General features: G+C 37.9%; 1 protein-coding gene across 3 annotated transcripts in view; it reads right to left on the reverse strand.

The window, feature by feature from the left end:
* The window catches only part of LOC123527428 (tripartite motif-containing protein 2-like), a 63,059-nt gene extending 59,833 nt beyond the window's left edge, over positions 1–3,226 (reverse strand). For all 3 annotated transcript variants that reach the window (XM_053523354.1, XM_053523356.1, XM_053523359.1), the window contains exon 1: positions 3,111–3,226. The gene's annotated coding sequence lies outside the window, so the exon portion shown is untranslated. The remainder of the gene's footprint in view (positions 1–3,110) is intronic.
* Positions 3,227–6,363: the final 3,137 nt, after the last annotated feature.

The raw sequence follows: 6,363 nt of genomic DNA on the forward strand, positions 1-6,363 counted from the left end.
CCTGTCAGGTGGGGGAAATATTTGACCGGTCAGTTCTTTCCGCCCTAGCCAGTACTTGCTCTGTTAGGTGGGGTATGAAATTGACTGGTCAGTTCTTTCCCCCCAGCCAGTACTTGACCTGTCAGGTGGGGAAAGAAATTAACCTGTCAGTTCTTTCCCCCGTAGCCAGTACTTGACCTGTCGGGTGGGGAAATGAATTTGACCTGTCAGTTCTTTCCCCACTAGCCAGTACTTCACCTGTCAGGTGGGGGAAGAAATTGATTTGTCAGTTCTAAAAATTACTCCCTAGCCAGTACTTGACCTATCAGGTGGGGGAAGAAATTAACCAGTCAGTTCTTTAATTCCTCCCTAGCCAGTACTTGACCTGTCGGGTGGTGAGAAGAAATTGAATAGTCAGTTCTTTCCCCTCTAGCACATACCTGACTATCAGGCGGGGGAAGAAATTAACCAGTCAGTTCTTTCTCCCCCAGCCAGTACTTGACCTATCAGGTGGGGGAAAAAATTGACCGGTTAATATGATCTAATTTTTTTAAGCCTTCCTGTGTTATTTTTAAAGATATATAGGTTAGTTTTATAAGTTTTATAACAATCTTACACTTCACTTTAATAAAAGCATTGTCCAGTCATAACTTCAGTATTGATTGATGACCTAGTTTTTGACTTTTTGACCCCCCATGACACAGATAAAAACTTATCTGAGATTTTAGGGAGACAATCATTCTGATCCAGTTTCAGGCACATGAAATGAAAAATGCAGTCCTTCTTGCATACTAAAGGTTTTCTTTGATTTGACCAGGTGACCTAGTTTTTCACCGCAGATGACCCAGTTTTAAACCTGGCCTAGCAATCATCAAGATAATCATTCCCACCAAGTTTCATGAAGATAGGCTAATTAATAATAAATGTGGCCTCTAGAGTAATAAGCTTTTCCTTTGATTTGACCAGGTGACCTAGTTTTGGACCCCACAAGACCCAGATTCAAACCTGACCTAGAGGTCATCAAGACAAACATTCTGATCAATTCCCATGGGTTTCAAACTTAAACTGTAGACTCTAGATTGTTAACAAGATTCTCCTTTTGATCTGGCCTAATGACCTAGTTTTTGACCCACATGACCCAGTTTCAAACTTGACCTAAAGATCATGAAGACAAACATTCTTCTGATCAAGTTTCATAAAGATTGGGTCACAACTGTGGCCTCTAGAATGTTAACAAGGCAAATGTTGATGGACTACGCGCACCGCACATCGCCGGACATTAACTGGTCACAATAGCTCACCTTGAACACTTCGTGCTCAGGTGAGCTATAAATGAACACGATGCTAACAGTTTTTAACCATGAATTACCTGAATTATATGATTCCAAAAACAGAATTGCTATCAAAACACTACCGTTGTGTGAATACACAAAGGTAAAGATAAGTTTTATTTTAATACCATTGCTTTGTCGAACAATGAACGTAAGCTCTCAGGGTTGTCAATAAGTTTTTGTTGAACAGGCTAAAATAAAGAAGTAGCCGACCAGCTAGGGGGGTAAAACTATAAATCATGAAGTTTAAATCGCGTTGATTGCCACCACAGTTTTTATCCTAACTACTCGAGATGTAGTGGCAGATATACGGTAAATGTCAATCAATGAAATCGGTCTGCCTTGCATTTGAAAAATTGAGCCTAACCGTATATCTGCCTCTACATTTCAGGTAGATAGGATCAAAACTGTGGTGCAAATCAACGTGATTTAAACTTCATGATTAATAGTTTTACATACACATCATGCAAGTGAGGTTTAAAAATAAACTGAGCAATACACGGAAAACACGCTGATATACAGCGTTTAGAAGTGTTTTTCCTAAAAACTGAGGTTTTCTCATTAGTTAGGACAGATAATGATTGAATTTGGAATGAGCTTTCCCGACATATAATTTTTAATGTGAAAAATTGGGTTTAAATATGTATTTGAAGCCTCCAAAGTGACTGAGAGATGCGATTTGCATTGCTGGTAGTCTAAATAATGAGACCTCGGGCAGACCGATTTTACATTTTGATATTTTACGTTGTCTACCTAGAGGTCTCAACCAGAAACAATCAAAACTGTGGTGGAAACTGTGGTCAATTGAAATTACGATTTATCAGTAGTCACGATTTTTCTTTAGCCCAAACTGCTTACCTGTTGTTTTAAATCATAAATAGTAAATAAAAAACATAAGAACAGGACATATTTATCAAGAATTTCTGTTGTAAAAAATTTAAACCTCTAACGTTTCAATCGTCTTCATGTAATGGCGGTCGGAGGCGTGACCAATGAAAACGCTTCGTGTAGTAATGTGTTTACCGGTGATCGGCCATTTTCCAATATGTAGTACACTCGTGTTAAACCTTGGCATTTTTTTAACTGCCATAGTTTGAATTTTTCTCAAGAAATCTCGGTAATATATACATCATTGAAAAGAAAAATTACAGGCTTTCTATGTATGTATTTCTTTTTTTTATCCGTTGCATTATTATAACATAATTCCCGCCCAACGGATTCCATTGGGTGTTACTTACGCAAAGAAGAGGACAGTGCTACCACATTCTTTACCTTTTCTGGTTTGTACTCGGAGGCAGATATTGACAAGTCAAAATAATATAACGATATTCAACTCTCTAGTACAATTATTTGGACTACATTGCTGGTTTTAATACACATAGAAGGAAAACTTTCGGCATTGTTTTGAATGATACGTGGGTTGTGAGTGGCGGGGGTTATAGGCTATATATATCAATGAGCATTTTGCACACAATTAGTTTGAGTGTGACTAATATACAGTAAATGACATGCTGTGAAATCAGTCTGCCTTGCAGTCAAAAAATTGAGAGGGGGAAAAAGCCCCGTCATGTCATTGCTGCAGTATCTCCATTTCTCTGCACTAAGCTTAACGCAGTTCTTCAATACATAAAAGAAAAACAGTTTCTTGTGAAGGAACCACAAGCAAAATATGGAAAACAAATTTGACCTATGACCCTTTTCCTTCACTTCAATCACCTGATTTTATTTTGAAGTGTTTTAAGGTGTTCACCGCCTATTTAACTGTAATAAATCAAATGGAAAATGAGAAGTAAAATTTACCATTTAACAGGATAATTTCAGCTCGAAAATGTAAGTGAAAGAAGCTTTTATCCGTCTAAGAAAATGTATTCATCCTTGCCCTCATCAGGCCATCTAGTGGACTCAAGGGAATTAACTCTACAAGTCTGTTACTAAGATAAATCCCGTGCTTTTCTGACGGTATCGTACGGAACACTGAAACTTTCTCAACTTTTTTTTCAACAACGACAGACATTTCATGTTTCAACAGTGCATGAACTGCATGTAGCAATTGTTCATATTTCAGACATGAAATTCATCTATGTGTCTGAAGTATACTTCAAATAGTTAATTTTCAATTATTTGTAGCAGTTCTCGTATCGTGTGGCCTCGGTAGAGCGTTGGCACGGTAAGCCAAAGGTCCGAGGTTCGGGTCCTGGTCGAGGCTGCACATTTTTCCTGAGACTGTTACATTTGGAAGCTACCCCGGGGTGCTCAACCTTGAAGCCCATGCAGGGCGAAGCAGTTTGGCTGGGATGTGCATCCGAATTCGGTTAACAGTCTGCGGCAGACATTGACCAGGAGTGCCAATGTCTCGCAATAAGAGGGAAGGTGTGTAGCGGTTCTCGTATCGGGTGGCCTCGGTAGCTCAATTGGTAGAGCGTTGGCACGGTAAGCCGAAGGTCCGAGGTTTGAATCCCGGTCAAGGCTGCACATTTTCCCTGAGACTGTTACATAATGTTGATATTTATTAAATTCTTTTTTTTATATATTAAAATTTAACAAAATTGAAGAAACTTTAGTCAAATTGAGCAGTGTAGATTTTCGTCCAAGGTGGGGTATTCCTACACCCGATATTTTGACCTCAGAATGACGCTCACTTTTGAAATATGTATTAATAAATAGTTAAAATGTGATAAGTTATAAGGTAAAATTATCTCAGTTTACTCTCTGGTTGTAAATGTCAGTGAAATTCATTTTCATAATGAATTTACCAATCAATTAAATCTCCATATCATTAACGTTGTCATGGAAACAAAGCCTCGTTATGTTGTAACTTTAAAAATTGTTCTTATTTTTTAATGTATGAACAATTCTGAAACAAATCTTTTACACTACTTCATTGCCTAAGAGTTTCTATGGTCAAAAAGCAGTGTCACCTAAATGCTTAAAGATCTCATCTTTTAATCCCGTGCACTACGCTGCATCAAAAATTTCCTTATTGTATTTTTTAAAAATAAAGTACAGTCTAATTGCAGTTGATCATACCATCTCACACCTACAAGGAACTTGAACTACTTAATCCCACAATCTCATACTCAATACCATTCTATATAACTCCTTTTTTTCCAAGAACAGTTCGTTCCTGAAATTGCCTTCCTCAGGCCTGGAACAACTAATACGTATAAGACCTTCCTGCTCAGGCATACAGTCCCGCTATTCACTGAGAAGCTGGTAACTGTAACCATCTATTCTATATCTATGTTTTTAATCTGAGTAATTGTAGTTCGTTTTAACATCGCACCTAATGAGCTTAAAAAAGTGCTCATCTTTTAACAGTCTGTCCCTGACAAGCGCCTCGCAGCCGTAATCAGAACTGATTGTTGGGCAGTACACTATAGATGTAGATGTATATCAAACAGATCGTAAATATGAAACAAATTGTCTTTACCTTACTCGAGAAAAACTAGAGCTATCACTAAAGGTGATGAATGTACCCCCCGCACTCACTGACACAGTACATATTGCAATTTGACGCACACAATATTGCATAATTATGTGGACTGTATGTATATAGACTGTATGTATATAGTATAGTAACAATAAAGTAAGTCCCATATAAATCTGCAGAATGCATATATCTGAAAGAACGTAGCATGCACCATGCACACCTATGGTTGGTTCTGATCACTTGTGTGAAGTTTCATTAAACTGTGTGCAAAGGTTCGGAAGATTAGACGCGCACAAGATTGCATATGCAGACTGTATGTGTATAGTATTTTATCCAAAAAAAACGAAGTCCCATAACTGTGCAGAATTTATTTTTTTCTGAAAGAACCCAACATGCACCATGCACAACTAGGGTTTCTACAGATCACTTGAATTAAGTTTCGTTAAATTGTGTGCATGGGTTCAGGAGATTAGGCGCGCACAAGAATGCATATGCATACTCTGTGTATATAGTATAGTAACAAAAATCAATGTCCCGTAATTCTGCAAAATAAAATCTGATAGAACCTAACATGCACCGTGCACAACTACTGTTGATATTCTTCCTATCCGTTTTAAGAATTAAATTATAGTGACATGACCTTTTACGCATACATGTATTTTATAATTGAGAAGAAGGCATGTAGCCGAAACGTTGGACTATACGTAAAGTGTAAATTGACTGCGTGTTTGATTTTTATCCACTACAGTATTTGAGAGTTAAAATCTAAATTCAAATTCAATGTTTACACTCAGTTAGACATGACCACACGATACCTGAGCATTGTCTATAATAAAGATTCCTCGGCGATATAATTATGACCATTTTGTGTCGATTCGCCGTTAAACCCGGCTCACTTACTCGCTCACTCGTTTTGCTGTTTGTTTTTCCTACAGTCAAGGTTAGCTTTCATACAATTAAAAGACCCGTCAATAATAATTTTACTTTCATTTTGCAGGACTTAAATCAGCTGGTCAAAGTTGTTCCTTGGAGAAAGCGTGTTGTCGTCAGCTTCATTATCAAGTGTACACTTATCAATGAAGTAAATGAATCCTTGATGAATACATTGAATAAAAGGGGGGCTAATATATAGAGAGCTTGGGGATGCCATACGTCACCTCAGTGCAAAAAAGTGGATAACTCCATTGACTTAAAGAAGGACTTATTCACATTTTGCGCTAAGGTGACGCATTGTTTATTTGAGCCCAGGTACTGAAGACGCCACAGACATGACCTGTTACCGCCTGGTCGGCAAATATGAAGACATTTGAGATTAACAGATTGGTCAGAGAGGTCATAAGATGCCAGTTTCATGAGGAAGACAGCAAAGGCCTTGGATAGATCGATAAGAACGGTAGCCATGTACTTATTGCTGTCCAATTCCTCTCTCCAGTCCTCTAGAAGCCTCGTGATTGTAGTCTGACAGTCTCCTCCTAAATGAACATAGAAAGGTATCAAATATGTCATCAAAGTATGATGTTAATTGCCCAGAACCTTTTCAAAACACGTGCGCTTCCTTGAGTCTCTCTGGAAAAAAAAAAGCTTGAAGATATAGTTGAATTTGAAGTCTGAGTAATTTGGCAG

This window comes from Mercenaria mercenaria, chromosome 14 (genome assembly GCF_021730395.1).
Source record: "Mercenaria mercenaria strain notata chromosome 14, MADL_Memer_1, whole genome shotgun sequence".
NCBI lineage: Eukaryota > Metazoa > Mollusca > Bivalvia > Venerida > Veneridae > Mercenaria > Mercenaria mercenaria.